Raw genomic sequence first — 16,569 nt, 5'->3', positions numbered from 1 at the left:
ATATATATATATGAGGCAAGTGTTTTGGGAGCAGCTGAATGAGTGTGTTAGTGGTTTTGATGCACGAGACCGGGTTATAGTGATGGGTGATTTGAATGCAAAGGTGAGTAATGTGGCACTTGAGGGAATAATTGGTATACATGGGGTGTTCAGTGTTGTAAATGGAAATGGTGAAGAGCTTGTAGATTTATGTGCTGAAAAAGGACTGATGATTGGGAATACCTGGTTTAAAAAGCGAGATATACATAAGTATACCTATGTAAGTAGGAGAGATGGCCAGAGAGCGTTATTGGATTACGTTTTAATTGACAGGCGCGCGAAAGAGAGACTTTTGGATGTTAATGTGCTGAGAGGTGCAACTGGAGGGATGTCTGATCATTATCTTGTGGAGGCTAAGGTGAAGATTTGTATGGGTTTTCAGAAAAAAAGAGTGAATGTTGGGGTGAAGAGGGTGGTGAGTGTAAGTGAGCTTGGGAAGGAGACTTGTGTGAGGAAGTACCAGGAGAGACTGAGTACAGAATGGAAAAAGGTGAGAACAATGGAAGTAAGGGGAGTGGGGGAGGAATGGGATGTATTTAGGGAATCAGTGATGGATTGCGCAAAAGATGCTTGTGGCATGAGAAGAGTGGGAGGTGGGTTGATTAGAAAGGGTAGTGAGTGGTGGGATGAAGAAGTAAGAGTATTAGTGAAAGAGAAGAGAGAGGCATTTGGACGATTTTTGCAGGGAAAAAATGCAGTTGAGTGGGAGACGTATAAAAGAAAGAGACAGGAGGTCAAGAGAAAGGTGCAAGAGGTGAAAAAAAAAAAAAAGGGCAAATGAGAGTTGGGGTGAGAGAGTATCATTAAATTTTAGGGAGAATAAAAAGATGTTCTGGAAGGAGGTAAATAAAGTGCGTAAGACAAGGGAGCAAATGGGAACTTCAGTGAAGGGCGCAAATGGGGAGGTGATAACAAGTAGTGGTGATGTGAGAAGGAGATGGAGTGAGTATTTTGAAGGTTTCTTGAATGTGTTTGATGATAGAGTGGCAGATATAGGGTGTTTTGGTCGAGGTGGTGTGCAAAGTGAGAGGGTTAGGGAAAATGATTTGGTAAACAGAGAAGAGGTAGTAAAAGCTTTGCGGAAGATGAAAGCCGGCAAGGCAGCAGGTTTGGATGGTATTGCAGTGGAATTTATTAAAAAAGGGGGTGACTGTATTGTTGACTGGTTGGTAAGGTTATTTAATGTATGTATGACTCACGGTGAGGTGCCTGAGGATTGGCGGAATGCATGCATAGTGCCATTGTACAAAGGCAAAGGGGATAAGAGTGAGTGCTCAAACTACAGAGGTATAAGTTTGTTGCGTATTCCTGGTAAATTATATGGGAGGGTATTGACTGAGAGGGTGAAGGCATGTACAGAGCATCAGATTGGGGAAGAGCAGTGTGGTTTCAGAAGTGGTAGAGGATGTGTGGATCAGGTGTTTGCTTTGAAGAATGTATGTGAGAAATACTTAGAAAAGCAAATGGATTTGTATGTAGCATTTATGGATCTGGAGAAGGCATATGATAGAGTTGATAGAGATGCTCTGTGGAAGGTATTAAGAATATATGGTGTGGAAGGCAAGTTGTTAGAAGCAGTGAAAAGTTTTTATCGAGGATGTAAGGCATGTGTACGTGTAGGAAGAGAGGAAAGTGATTGGTTCTCAGTGAATGTAGGTTTGCGGCAGGGGTGTGTGATGTCTCCATGGTTGTTTAATTTGTTTATGGATGGGGTTGTTAGGGAGGTGAATGCAAGAGTTTTGGAAAGAGGGGCAAGTATGAAGTCTGTTGGGGATGAGAGAGCTTGGGAAGTGAGTCAGTTGTTGTTCGCTGATGATACAGCGCTGGTGGCTGATTCATGTGAGAAACTGCAGAAGCTGGTGACAGTTTGGTAGTGTGTGAAAGAAGAAAGTTAAGAGTAAATGTGAATAAGAGCAAGGTTATTAGGTACAGTAGGGTTGAGGGTCAAGTCAATTGGGAGGTGAGTTTGAATGGAGAAAAACTGGAGGAAGTGAAGTGTTTTAGATATCTGGGAGTGGATCTGGCAGCGGATGGAACCATGGAAGCGGAAGTGGATCATAGGGTGGGGGAGGGGGCGAAAATTCTGGGAGCCTTGAAGAATGTGTGGAAGTCGAGAACATTATCTCGGAAAGCAAAAATGGGTATGTTTGAAGGAATAGTGGTTCCAACAATGTTGTATGGTTGCGAGGCGTGGGCTATGGATAGAGTTGTGCGCAGGAGGATGGATGTGCTGGAAATGAGATGTTTGAGGACAATGTGTGGTGTGAGGTGGTTTGATCGAGTAAGTAACGTAAGGGTAAGAGAGATGTGTGGAAATAAAAAGAGCGTGGTTGAGAGAGCAGAAGAGTGTGTTTTGAAATGGTTTGGGCACATGGAGAGAATGAGTGAGGAAAGATTGACCAAGAGGATATATGTGTCGGAGGTGGAGGGAACGAGGAGAAGAGGGAGACCAAATTGGAGGTGGAAAGATGGAGTGAAAAAGATTTTGTATGATCGGGGCCTGAACATGCAGGAGGGTGAAAGGAGGGCAAGGAATAGAGTGAATTGGAGTGATGTGGTATACCGGGGTTGACGTGCTGTCAGTGGATTGAATCAAGGCATGTGAAGCGTCTGGGGTAAACCATGGAAAGCTGTGTGGGTATGTATATTTGCGTGTGTGGACGTATGTATATACATGTGTATGGGGGGGGGGGTTGGGCCATTTCTTTCGTCTGTTTCCTTGCGCTACCTCGCAAACGCGGGAGACAGCGACAAAGTATAAATATATATATATATATATATATATATATATATATATATATATATATATATATATATATATATATATATATACAACATAGCTTTTGTACAAGATATGTACAGTGTAAAGAAAAACAATGGCCCTCATCTTCAGAACAGAATTTGGATTTGGAAATGAAATATTTAACGACATTTACATCAAAAAGGTCCTGGGGTAGGCACCTGCTCACAACAAGCTTCATGAAGCTTCGTATCAAAGTTTGAATGGTCCGAAGCTTTCCTGGTATCAACCTAGGTAGTCATATGTTCAGTTTAGTGTTGTTTGCAACCTCGAGCCGACCGGTGAGTAGACTGTCACGAACCTCAGAAGTTATGGGCAACATATCCAGTGATCGAAGAATTATACTTGCAATTAGACTTCCAACCTGAAGTGGTAGTACATGAGCAGTTCCTTGTTGTAAATAGTGGTGACCGTTGGACAGTCGGCAGTATCAACTGATTCGGCGGACATGTTCACTCATGACACTACACCCAACGCCAAGGAAGCAACCAGCCGGCTATCTTCAGGTAATTTATTCTTTTTGCATTTCACTTTCAATGTAATCATTATATTTCACTTTCAATGTAATCATTATATTTCACTTTCAATGTAACCACTATGTTTCACTTTCAATGTAATCACTATATTTCACTTTCAATGTAATCACTATATTTCACTTTCAATGCAACCACTATATTTCACTTTCAATGTAATCACTATATTCTGCTTTCATTTCACAAAACGTCATAACCACTTAACCTCACACAAGTCAGACCCACTTCAGTCTTTCAAATTTACTCCCCCCCCATCCTCCTTGGGGTCCCAAACACCCTAATTGCATCGATGATTTCAGTGTTCTCCTCTTAGTGCTTTATACGGTTATGAATCTTGTGTGGTCCTCCCTCATGCGGCTTCCCTCCCGTGATCCTGTTCGCCAGATCATTACGACTTTCACTGGATTTCTCCCTTGTCATTTCTTGTATTGATATATAATGTGTTGACCTATTATGGGTTCAGGTAACAGACGGCCCAGTGATATAGCTTCCTCCACCACAACCAGAACGCTCAGCCTTCCCTTTCAGAGAGAGAGAGAGAGACGGGGGGAGGGGTTCGTCAGGGGAAGTTGAAGTTCTGAAATGGAAGGATTATGTAGGTGAATGGTGTAGGTTTTATGATGTGTGTCGGAAAGTATTCTGGAATCTTTTTTTGTGTACATTATTGATATACTTGAGCTGTGTGTGACTCCTATCACATCCTACCCTACCCTGTCCATTGGCCTAGTCTTAACCTACCCAGCATCTTTTGCACCTTGTTCACAGGATTTGGTGAAGGGGAGCTGATAATCTCGCCGATATAATCATGATTAAGTCAAAACAAGTGTGATAAGCAAGAACAAATTCTATCTTGGAGAACTTTAGTGGTTTTGTGTTGAAACACGAATGTCAAATTCTCATACAGTGTATTACAACCGGTACATTAATCATGAGACAGGCAATCATATCTGATTGAGCGTGAATATATGTATATCTGATAATAGCTTATAGCGATAATCGGAGGAGTTTTGATCGATAAAACAATTTGGTATGCTTTTGCAAACAGAAAATTTCGCAATTATTGACTTATGTAGGAAGGTGAAGCGAATGGTTGTTTCATGAGATATTTTTAGAATTTACTGAATATTTATCTCCTTTAGGGGAACTAAAAGGTTTATAATAAATGTAAGAATATACGTGTCTATCATCAAGTTTACTGTACACCGTATAGCTCAAAGTGGGGAGGGAGGCGATCGCCTCTTTGTCCCAACCCAACCTACTTGTACTTGCTCTTGGTTCCTAATTATCTTGCTTACCAGCAACATTTACCTACCCCGCTGCTCTCTGTCCTACCTCATCCTCCCACGTTGCCTCTTCCTTGCCCTCACAACAACAGGTAAGTCGTCCATACTGACACACCTTCCTTCGCTCCATTACCTTCCACAGTCGCCTCTCCTGCTGACAATTTTCTCCTTTTTCTTCCAAATCTGTTTGAGTTATTTTTTTCAACATTTACTTAACCACGAAAAATATAACAAAAGATTTGTTCATATTTTGGTAGTATCTAACTGAGGAATCTTTTAGAAAATGCTATCGCTGTTTTCCTTAAGGTCACAGGATGACAGGAACCCATCGGACGTGTTCACCGAGCTGAGCGGAAATTCCACACTCCGGCCGTCCTATTGGCTCACCGCGGGGGAGGTGGCTCAGCAGGTCTTGACGTCATCTGGATGAATCAAGGATCTCATGACTTCATCGTCATCTATTCATTATTGACGCACTGATACATAAAGTGCATTGTTATTTCTTAATGGAAAGTACCACGTATGCGACGTCATTAATGCGACGAGTTAAGCGTTCAATATTGCGGCAATTTCATCTTTAACGCACACACACCATTAGAAATTGATAAGATAAAGTTATCAATATCACGTACCTTATTTTCATCCATGAATTATGTTAGTTCACGAATCATGATTTTGTTCTTTGTCTCAGTTTGTCGTCAATTAGGTGTTTCTATATATCTACTGTGTTTCTTAACGGACGTCGACTTGGGTGTTATGTATATGGTTATAGCTTTGAAAAATTTCTTGAAATGAAAGTTAACTTATGAAGTACATATATCGCAAGGGTAAAACTAGTGCAACATTTTATAAATGTTATAAACCACTGAAGTAAATTTTAAGCCAACATGATCCAGCATCTGTTGAAGGATTAACTGGATAGATATGTAAATAGCTGAACAAACGAAGATATGTAATTCCGTAAAGTTATAATCCAATAAGTAGGAAATTAATATAATCAATAAATGACAAATTGATCCAAAAGTAGTAAATAATAATTCCTGGTAGAGTTCCTGGTGGGCTGCTTTACGTTTGACAGTGGGCGGCGTTGATGTCATCCTGGACATCAGATGGTTTCCACAGCTTCCTCATCCTCCATCACAAGCTTTACTGAAATGATGTTTGAACCTGCCTCAGCTTTAACACTTTCCTGATAGTGAACAGGATTCTCTTCCTCCTAGCCTGACGTCAGCTCGCGGGACAGCCTCCTGGATAGCTCAACCAGACCCTCCTGTCGGAAGATCCACAAGCAAAAGTAGCTGGAACGGCTCCACACTGGAGAGGACGGTAAGCATACGCTGGATCACCTCTGACTAGACGGAAGTCTGACTCCACTGCGTAAAGGCGTTGTGGCAGGGCGTCGGCTTACCTACGGGGCTCTTTCACCATGCACAGTGGATTGAGGTTCCAGAAAAAGGAAAAGAATATATTTATTCCACATCTTTATTCTATTCAAGTTGCATTTACACTGACTGAGCACCCCCCCCCCCAACCTCATCCCCCCCCACACACACACATCACAAGAAGAGGATCACAACCTCAATTCCTATAGCGCACTCCAACACATTGTTTCAAGGCATCCCACAGTTCAGAAGGTCCATGAGTGGACTGTTGGTGTCCTGGACATGCTGATGTCAGTGGTAATGAAACAGATGTTGAGGTTACAACAGTTATATCTAACAATCTGTATACAAGTGTTACACCTCACAGTGACTTTATGGGCAGCAAGAATATTTATTTCATGTAATTGGCCAACAGGATGGGTTGTGGAAGCCCAGAAGAATAACAAATTACGGAAGATAGTGGACGATGTTATAGATGAGCTTCCTCTTTCAACAGGAATCGTCAGCAACACGTTCAACATGACCTGAAGACAGTTCCCCTTTGTAAATGCTTTCTATATACCACAGACCATCACCACTTTGTCATTCTTCGCTGACACATGTTTATGATCACAAAATAATCTCTACTTACAATAGCATCTTCAATCATTTCATAAAAACAAAATTCCCTCGATTATTCTATCAGTTATTTATTTATTCAAAAAGGTTGGTCATTTTCCTAAAAAAAAAAAAAACTCGCTAGTGTCCAGGACTTAGTCACCCGGTGGGAAGTGTGGGCAAATTACGAACTCGCTCATATAACGATAAAAAGCCCGAAACAAGAATGGTATGCAGGAACAAATTGTATCTTGAAGACCTTGGAACTTTTTGAGTTATTTGAATGTTAAATTACCAATATTAGCAAAATTCTCAAAAAAACTTAATGCACTTAATTGTACGGTTATGATACTGGCGATAAAATTATCACTTTAAACAGCTGGTAGCAGTAATTAGAGGAGTTTTTTTTTCGTTAAAACAAGTAAAATGCTATCTAGTTAAAAAAAATCTTTGTGAGCTTTTGACGTTCTGGGCATTGCTTGCATTGGTCACTTTAATACTTAGTGTAATGACTGAAAGTAAACTATACGCAGATGATAAGGTTTCCTTTCGAGAAACTATAAGGGATTGCATAATTGTAAGAACATACAAATCATCATTGTATAGTACACAGTTCACGTAGAGGGTAGGGAATTTTCCCGTAGCCCCCATCCCCATGCATACGCCCCGATGCTGTACATTTATTTCCATGACAATCTAAACAGTGCCAGTGATTTAATCTACAATAAAAATAGAATAATTCTACATTTTCTAAATTACCTTGTATTCTGACATATCACTCTTGTTCGAAGCTATTCATCATGATATCAGCGAGTTTGTAGTTCGCCAACTCCAGCCACCTGCTTCCCTTGGTCAGCCATGATGATACCGACAAAAGCATCTCATCGGTACCCCAGCAGAAGCGCCCATCATGTCACGTATAAGGTCAGTTCTATCTTAATCTGTGGATCGCCGTCGTGTGATCCCATCATGCTTTGTCAGGTCGTATTGGCTGCACTGCCGTGTCACGCCGTCGGTCGCGGATACCCAAAATATCAAGGGAAACCGCCAGAACCCAACTTGACGGTGTGGTTTCGCTGGGCATACTAAGGGGTTTGGTTCTTCCAAACCGCTTATACTAAAAACTACCCACAATCCGCAGTAAATGATTACTTTTTCAAGTAATTTAGAAACGGACTGACTGTTTTCCGAGACGCCTAGTATATTACGAAACGGTATTTTTATAAGCATAGCTAAGAACCTTTTTATGTTTGTTCGTTTGTCTGACGCAGAAATTAAATCACCATTTTCAAAATAGGAATATGACTGTGATGTAAAAATATGACTGTGATGTAAAATATTTATAAACTGTTCCGTTGAAAGTCAATTTAGTGTCTCTTCATTTGTGTGAACATGTGAATACAAGTATTGCTGACAAGTCACGGCTTCACACAGGGCAGACTTTTGACAGATGGTAAAATTCATTGAAGACCAAATATCTGAGGCAAAAAAAAAAGCAGTCTTGTACTGTGGTTAAGTGATGTCAGATGATAAGCAACAATCTGTTATCTATATATATATAAGATGTCAGTATCTTGTGGTTCTTTGAGCTTTTGGCCTGTCAACCGCCATCAAACGTTAACTTCCATCCACCGACTAAAAAATCTTTAACACCTTCTATTGGTGTTCAAGATAAATCTATGTCTACATTACTTTCTCTGCATGTGACCCAATATTTTGCATATGAAGCTGCTGTCCAGACACCCCACTCCACGTAGAGTGGCTCTGTCGATAAGATATGGTGCACCCGATCTGCACATTTTTTTTAGATTCCAGTTAGAAAAGTCCCAGATGTAAGTATCTGATAATGCAGCCTTTTTTTTCTCCTTAAGTGGGCCTAAGGCTGCAAATGACCAAATTTTTTTTTTAAGAAAAGTTTGCAGTAAGGTATCAAGAAAAAAAACATTATGTAGTAACGTTAATGATTTCATTTGTAAGGGCCCCTTAAGTTTGGGAGCCCGAATGTACCTGCCTCCCTTTGCCTCGCAGATCCCAGCCTCAGGATGACTGACGCATGGTGCCAAGTTTCGTGAGTGAGCCATTCCCAAACCCGCCATTATTTATTATCAAATGATTCTTAAAAGAATACGATATATAAGAATAAGAATAAATACTGGTCGACACCAGTTTCTACATACACATGGTATAATTGCCATAAGGAATTATATGACTTATTGTGTGTTGATAAGTGACAGGTTCGTTGGTGACTGGGATATTTTCCATTACATTGACCTTAGAAACAAACTACAGAGGGAGTAGGTGTTAAACTTCCATCCATGATTACTGAAAAATCTCACCAGAAAATGTGTAAACATTATCAGCCAAGGGGACCTCCTCAGCTCACGCGGACGTATACTGAACGTGTGTCGCTGGTGGTCATGGCAGTTTGGTTTGTGTTTGTCTGGATGTACTGCTGTCCTCTGTCCCTTGAATATCGTCAATATCGGCTACAATTGAAAGTGTGATGAATTTTCAAAGTAGTGAGTACTGAGAAATGGAAAATATACTTTTAGCATACCACGTTTCATTATCACCAAATTTGGCTTTCCCATTACCAGAATACTAAAGCACAGTTTTCCATTACCAAACTGTTTCTTCATTATCAATTTTTTTTTACCACTTTGGTGATGAAAATTACCATTTGGCAACTCTTGGTTATCGTCACTGACGAGCCTCCAATAGGCCGCCCGCCCTACCTATTTTGGTAACAGTTATCTCTGGGACAGTAGAGGGACTCGGATCACTTTTTTCTTTTCTTTTCTTTTCTTACTTCTGTACAAACCTTTTTCTTTTCTTGCTTCCGTATAGATAATCCTTTGTTACATGTAAAGCTGAAACTCTCGTCCTCTCCTCGTCTTCTTTCCTTATTTCACTTTACATTTTGATTTGTTTGTATGCTACTTTCTGCCCAGATTTTGGATCTTTATAGAAGGTTTTTAACAAAATGAGAGAGAGAGAGAGAGAGAGAGAGAGAGAGAGAGAGAGAGAGAGAGAGAGAGAGAGAGAGAGAGACAGACAGACAGACAGACAGACAGAGAGAGAGAGAGAGAACTCTCAACGCCCGCCACTTGGCACTCACCCGTCCACCAGGTACCCAAATGTTGCCATACTCGACAGATTTTTCGCTAATTCCAAATGTCTTGCCATTAATGAGGGTTTCTGTCTACACTTCATGAAAGAATTGCTTAACATACGAATAACATTTTTATACGACTGATTTATTTTGATTTTATATGTTAGTATATCGTGAATATGCTGAGAATTTACTAAATTTGAATAGTGCGGAAATTTTCGCCTTGCCTAATGATTTGTAGTTTCTGTGTGCCACTAGCACAGTGTAAGGCGTAAAGTTTTACACTAAGCATCTAGTTTAACATATTTAGAATAGCTGTCGCCCCGTATCTTGTATATATGTATTGTATCTTTACTCCTACATGTGTATATACACATACACACACCTGACATATGCTAGGGTGGGTGTGTGTGTGTGCATTCATACATAGTAGACATTGCACATATATATAAAATCAACAGACGGGTTAACACGGGCGTAAAGCTTTTTCTATAACCCATAAATAGTAATCACACACACACACACACACACACACACACACACAACAGTGAGAGGCTAGAGGCTTTAAATTTGATCACCTTCGGGAAAAAATTTCAGTGTCCATAAGCACCAGTAATCTCAGTATGAATGCAAGGTTATAACGTTCAGATATGTTGTTTTTAGCTATTACGATCTTATCACATTATTTTTGTAACTTTCTTGTTCTAGTTCATATCTGCTCATCCTCAGATTGCGATTAAGAACAAGCTGTCTCTTAATTTAAGGGAATAAAAAGAAGAAACCTTGTATTAGGATTTATTCATGTGTGTATGTAAATGATGATAGTGTGAGTAATGCGTGTCAAAGAGACTGTTCTTTGAACTCTATGAGTAGCATTATGCAGACTACCAGCAACATTTTTTACCGGATGCATATTTCTTGAACTGGAAATCACGTACAAATGAGGACCGTACAGGAGCATTATAACAGTTAGTTGTTAATAGAAAAATGTATTTATGTTTTGAGAAATAAATCACAATCATAACTGCAGTAAAACGTCATTTTCGGAGGCGGTGGTAATTAAGGCAGAGCTATTGCTAATCAGTGAGCCAATTAGGTATCTTTTCCGCCGGATTTAGTAGGTTTTCATTTCGCTTAGCGACATAGTTTGGTGTTGCACTATATTGCACCGTTGCACGAACTTGGATTTTTCGTTTTTCATAAATTTGCTACCAATTTTGGTGATTTTTTTTCGTGCAGAAGAGAACAAAATTAGGATTTTTCGTTTTTCATAAATTTGCTATCAATTTTGGTGATTTTTGTCATGCCGAAGAGAACAAAATTAGTAATCTAAATCAAATGCATGTCAACTAAAGTAATTCACAGCGTGCAGGATATGTTTATGGGTGAACTGCAGTACTTTAACCAGTGAATTAATAATGTTTGTTGACAATAATGTTCAGCTTCTCAGCTGGTAATGCTCCAACAGTTTCTCTCTCTCTCTCTCTCTCTCTCTCTCTCTCTCTCTCTCTCTCTCTCTCTCTCTCTCTCTCTCTCTCTCTCTCTCTTCTTTCGTCTGTGTCCTTGCGCTACCTCGCAAACGCGGGAGACAGCGACAAAGCAATAAAAAAAAATATACACACATATATATATATATATATATATATATATATATATATATATATATATATATATATATATATATATATGAAAAGTTTTTATCGAGGATGTAAGGCATGTGTACGTGTAGGAAGAGAGGAAAGTGATTGGTTCTCAGTGAATGTAGGTTTGCGGCAGGGGTGTGTGATGTCTCCATGGTTGTTTAATTTGTTTATGGATGAGTTGTTAGGGAGGTGAATGCAAGAGTTTTGGAAAGAGGGGCAAGTATGAAGTCTGTTGGGGATGAGAGAGCTTGGGAAGTGAGTCAGTTGTTGTTCGCTGATGATACAGCGCTGGTGGCTGATTCATGTGAGAAACTGCAGAAGCTGGTGACTGAGTTTGGTAAAGTGTGTGAAAGAAGAAAGTTAAGAGTAAATGTGAATAAGAGCAAGGTTATTAGGTACAGTAGGGTTGAGGGTCAAGTCAATTGGGAGGTGAGTTTGAATGGAGAAAAACTGGAGGAAGTGAAGTGTTTTAGATATCTGGGAGTGGATCTGGCAGCGGATGGAACCATGGAAGCGGAAGTGGATCATAGGGTGGGGGAGGGGGCGAAAATTCTGGGAGCCTTGAAGAATGTGTGGAAGTCGAGAACATTATCTCGGAAAGCAAAAATGGGTATGTTTGAAGGAATAGTGGTTCCAACAATGTTGTATGGTTGCGAGACGTGGGCTATGGATAGAGTTGTGCGCAGGAGGATGGATGTGCTGGAAATGAGATGTTTGAGGACAATATGTGGTGTGAGGTGGTTTGATCGAGTAAGTAACGAAAGGGTAAGAGAGATGTGTGGAAAGAAAAAGAGCGTGGTTGAGAGAGCAGAAGAGGGTGTTTTGAAATGGTTTGGTCACATGGAGAGAATGAGTGAGGAAAGATTGACCAAGAGAATATATGTGTCGGAGGTGGAGGGAACGAGGAGAAGAGGGAGACCAAATTGGAGGTGGAAAGATGGAGTGAAAAAGATTTTGTGTGATCGGGGCCTGAACATGCAGGAGGGTGAAAGGAGGGCAAGGAATAGAGTGAATTGGAGCGATGTGGTATACCGGGGTTGACGTGCTGTCAGTGGATTGAATCAAGGCATGTGAAGCGTCTGGGGTAAACCATGGAAAGCTGTGTAGGTATGTATATTTGCGTGTGTGGACGTATGTATATACATGTGTATAGGGGGTGGGTTGGGCCATTTCTTTCGTCTGTTTCCTTGCGCTACCTCGCAAACGCGGGAGACAGCGACAAAGCAAAAAAAAAAAAAAAAAATATATATATATATATATATATATATATATATATATATATATATATATATATATATATATATATCTTTACAAAATCAGCAAGAAGCATTTTCGTGTGGAATGGCTCAGCGACACTATATGTAATAATTAACCTAGGAAAATAGATAGTGTTTACATGGAACGTTTTTGTATCAAATGGCTATTGACAGAGGGTTTCGTGTAGAAATTCCATATAAAGTCAGTTGGTTGGATGTTTGGACTGTAAACCTATTAGTTCTTGGGTCATTTAGGCTGTCAATGTCAACGTCAAGGTACGGCCACCTACTGATAAATCTTTCACCTTCTTGTATTACTAGAGATGAGTCTAAGAATACTAACACTACTATGCATGTATCATTTGCTACATTTAAGTATTTCAAATATTATAAGATAATTTTGTACATTATCTATGTATGTCACAATCTGAAACATCTCTGGTATACCGCACAGTACCTGACATCCAACTTATTATAACTAAATTTTGTATTGACACTTGGGGTATTTATTTTCACAAAACATTTGTATGTGCAGTTTCTGTTATCGTTAGCTAAACTTTTCAATTTCTAGCTATATTTCTAGTCTTTTCATGCATCTAGTGACTTTTTTTTTAGCTTCTTGGTGAATGTAGCAAGTATGTGTTGGCAACTCTATATAACTCTGGCATGTGCGTCACGTAAGAGTGGCTTAGTGTGTTTGTAAATAGTGAGAGGAGAGGTTGTGTGAAACGTGTTTCGTATTTGTTTCCATATATACATAACGTAAGTCTTGATCTGTCCAGACAACTGAAATTGTGTGAGTGTAATCAAGTAACATATTTAGCAACCAGCATAAAAGGACAAGTTGAGCATTTCAGTACAAAACGTTGTTCGACTGTAAACAGGGAGAAACCATGTGGGTCAGTAGGCGTGGTTCTCTTACATACTGTACATATTAAAGTAAGCTTTAAGGTTATGTTAAGGTAATACAGGATCTAAACATCCTAAGTATTGCTTCCTTTCATCTTTGAAAACTTGCGAAGATTTGATCTTTTCATTGTGAGGGAATCATTCCTTAAATCGAATGTGTGTCAAGGTAGCCTGGGTATGCGGGCACAAATGTAGTTGCTGATCCTGTAATTGATTAGAACAACTCCGAATTGCTATTAACTGCACGTATTGACGGTATGTATTCTCTATTACTCAAGTAGTGTTTAATGATTGTAATAAAGTTGCGTGGCATGATTTAGAACACTTAAATTTCAATTTCGGCCCTTAAGCAAAGAAATTCGAAATGATTACAGTAGGTCGGTGAATTACACCAGGTCTGCTGTAGGAGACCCAGTTGACTAAGGAAATTTGATTATATTGTATAATCAGTCGTAGTTTAGGTCCACAATACCTCGGAAAGTAATTCGTAACGGATATCTGACACCGACCCCGACCGACTGATCCCTTCTGATAATTCGGTCCATACTAACAGCTTAATCCCAGACACTTCTGCCATCACTGACACTTGAACCCCTATTGACACTTCAGTCCTTACTGACACTTCAACCCTTGCTGAGACTTTGGCTCCAACCGGGCACTTTGACCCCAACGGACGGTGTCTCCGAATATCGAATATTCGGATGTTCTTCTAAGAATGTTTCTAACATTTCGGCCTCTGCTCCTGTTACTGTTCCCTCTTATTTATTTATATTTGTTCTAAATGTCTTATAACTTCTTAAGTAAACAGTTTCAGTATGACAGTGATCATGGTGTATGATTATAATATATATATATATATATATATATATATATATATATATATATATATATATATATATATATATGTCATTCTAAACCTATGTGCATCTTGGCCTACCTTTATTGTTAGTACAGCAGTAAGGTGATAAGGCTATGGTGATGGCTATTGATCATCTACCCAACTTTGATAGTCGGTATGAATATGAACGTACACAAAAATAATTGATTAGTGAAGTAGCTTGGTCATTTTCGTTCTTAGACAACACAAATTGTTGCTGAGAATACATTTACATAGCCACACAGAAAAAATATATTAGTCAATGTTTATCTCGGCATACCCTCATTGATAGTTATGTTTCATATAAAGGAATTGAAATAGCAGTGGACCCATTGTTTCCTGTTGAGGGTGTTCGTGAAAGTATTAATTTGTAACTCATGAATTAATATGTTAAGAGTTAAAAGATGTGCAACTGTTTCAATGTGAAACTGTAAACTTTTCATGGAACTAAGGAGGTGCAAATGTTAGCCATTGATTTGATGAGAAATATTTACTGGTTCGTCATAAGAATATGTATGATACTGCTTTCAACTACTGTAATTGGCAGGTAATTCCTTCTATTATTTTTTTTTTTTTGAAAAAAAAGACTGCCCCATTCAAGGTAAAATGTTTGCCCATGAGTCTGTCTTTTCCCAAGAATGAACTCTTAAAATCTTGTTTCGATTCCCTTTTTAGATTATTGAATTGCAGGATCATTTTGATTACCTTTGTTAGATCACCTCATAACCTTTGTTTTCTTTAGCTATTTAAATTCAAGGCATTTAGTCAGCTTCCATAGGATTTGTTTCTCATTCTGGGAATCATGTGCTGGTTGCTCACTGCTTTTCTCTCCAATTTGTTGACGAAAACTAAACACACAACACTAGGTGAGGACACACCAATTGATTTTAAAAGTGAGGGTATTTCATCTAAGTTTTGGAATCCATGAATTTTGTTTGCCCCAAATTACTGCTTCTCTGCACCTCTTAGTTTACTATAGCTCATTAGGTATTATTACAGATAAGTCTATTTACTCATTGCCTCCTGTAGCTCAACAAAATTCATGTTGTAACCCCGCTTTTTCACACTACTTCTGATAACAGTTTCAAGTACCACATATTTGGTGCCCCAGCAATGCATAGTGCACAGCACGTGTAGTACTTTGTATATATGGTATGCTTTGCTATTTCATATTACAAAGAATGGCACTGTGATATCAAGTATTGTAGAGTACAGTACATATTGATGGAAGCCCTTGTCTGCATTTCTTGCAATACAGTATACATACAACATACCAGAAATTATTGGATTTGTAATGGAGAACAGGTAAAACCCTTAAAGCACTGTACTGTGATGTAATTTTTTAAATTTTTCTTAAGGAGAAAAACTGTGTTTATTTAGTCTGAAAATCACCATGTGATATTTGAAGTCAAAATACCTCTATTGTCATAGCAAGCATAATCTGCTAATTATAAGGTCTTATCAGGCCTTGCATGTAATTATATGATATGGTTATATCATGTTTTATCAATGTAGCTAGTTAGATCTTGTCTCCATCAGCTTTATGAAGTTTTCGACAGCACAAATATGTCACTCGTTGAAGCAGAGGTTTTCACTACATAAATGTCATATGCCATGCTCCAGTTAGTTTCTGATTTATGTTTGGTGTATTTTTAGAAATATGTCAGCTAAGGATAGATGAATTTTTATGAATACAGAGTCTTTATCATTAATTTGCAGGTATTTTTCTTCTCTAGAAAAGCCCATAAGTACAAAAACTGTAAAGTGTTGTAGAAGTTCTTTGCTAACAGTATTTTAGTACTTTTTTATTCAGTTTCTTTGCTATGTCACTGTGGGCCATGAAAAATCTATGCACACATTCTAACTGCAATTTTGTCCACCTTAAAGAATTATGTCAGAACATCTGTATTCTGTTTGTGATAGTTTTACTATAGTGCCTTGAAAGCACAAGGAAACAAGGTGAAAGAATGGCCCAACCCACCCATGTACACATGTATATACATACATGTTCACACACACACATATACATACCTATACATTTCAATGTATACATATATATACTTTTTTTTTTTTCCCCGCTGTCTCCCGCGTTTGCGAGGTAGCGCAAGGAAACAGACAAAAGAAATGGCCCAATCCAC

At 39.0% G+C, this 16,569-nt stretch overlaps 1 protein-coding gene across 5 annotated transcripts in view; it reads left to right on the top strand.

Moving 5' to 3' along the window:
• The first annotated feature begins 3,049 nt into the window (after positions 1-3,049).
• The window catches only part of LOC139757524 (copine-8-like), a 157,527-nt gene continuing 144,007 nt past the window's right edge, over positions 3,050-16,569 (top strand). For 3 of the 5 annotated variants that reach the window (XM_071678093.1, XM_071678056.1, XM_071678085.1), the window contains exon 1: positions 13,307-13,407. The gene's annotated coding sequence lies outside the window, so the exon portion shown is untranslated. Of the gene's footprint in view, positions 3,346-4,961; positions 5,982-13,306; positions 13,408-13,525; positions 13,545-16,569 lie in introns of those variants that run through there. The other 2 variants (XM_071678067.1, XM_071678076.1) reach the window with 2 other exon arrangements.

Source organism: Panulirus ornatus, chromosome 2 (genome assembly GCF_036320965.1).
Source record: "Panulirus ornatus isolate Po-2019 chromosome 2, ASM3632096v1, whole genome shotgun sequence".
NCBI classification, from domain to species: Eukaryota; Metazoa; Arthropoda; class Malacostraca; order Decapoda; family Palinuridae; genus Panulirus; species Panulirus ornatus.
The sequence above is the reverse complement of the archived record's forward strand: the minus strand, read 5'-3'. Positions and strand labels throughout refer to the sequence as shown.